The following is an 861-nucleotide window of genomic DNA, read 5'->3' on the forward strand; positions in this document are numbered from 1 at the left end:
CTCTCTCTCTCTTTCTCAAATAAATAAAATAAAATAATGTATGTGGTATAAGGTCTCACTATACAGCTCAGACTTGTAGTGATTCTCCTGTTTTCAGCCTCTGCAGTGCTGGGATTACAGGCCTGTGTCACTATGCCTTGGTCTCAGTAGCCAGCTGAGTGCTGGGGGCAGGGCCAGCGCAGCATGTGGTACCAGGGATCAAACCCCAGTACTTGAGCTTGCCTAATCAAGTGCTTAGTCTGCTAAGCTGTCTCGCTGGCCCCCATTGCATAACTTTTATGAAGGTAATGTGGGGCTGGGGAGATGGCTTAGCGGAATAAGTGCTTCCCCAGCAAGTGCAAGGGCCTGAGTTCAATCCCCAGTTCTGCCAGGGGGGGAAAAAAATGAAGGTAATATGTTGTGGAAGCCCCTGTAGGGCAGGAAAGCCCCTAAGAGCCCAAGGGCCACATATATCAGAAAACACCAGCCTGAAGATTTCCTGTAGGTGAGAGCCCCAACCTGAAGTGAAGACCAGTGTCCCTCCAGCCAGCAGAATTGTGATGGTTGAGGAGAACAGGATAGAGATCTCATTGGGGGAGATGAAACCTGATGAAAAGCAACACGGGAAAATGCTAGCAAAGTGGAAAAAAACCTCCAAAACCTAGGGAAGCCAGAGCAACACAAAGACAGTAAGCACAGACATTAAGAAGAGGAAAAAGGGCAGGAAACGGATGCAAAACTTACTCTCTACATAGACTCACCAAAATGCTGCCATGAGATAGATGACAAGTCTGACCAAACATGCAGCCATTACTTTAAAAAACTTAATGGAACAACACACACGCGCTCATGCATGCACACAGGCACACACATGGCAGAGGT

The sequence above is a fragment of the Octodon degus genome, unplaced genomic scaffold (assembly GCF_000260255.1).
Source record: "Octodon degus isolate 3935 unplaced genomic scaffold, OctDeg1.0 scaffold00019, whole genome shotgun sequence".
In the NCBI taxonomy this organism is placed as follows: domain Eukaryota; kingdom Metazoa; phylum Chordata; class Mammalia; order Rodentia; family Octodontidae; genus Octodon; species Octodon degus.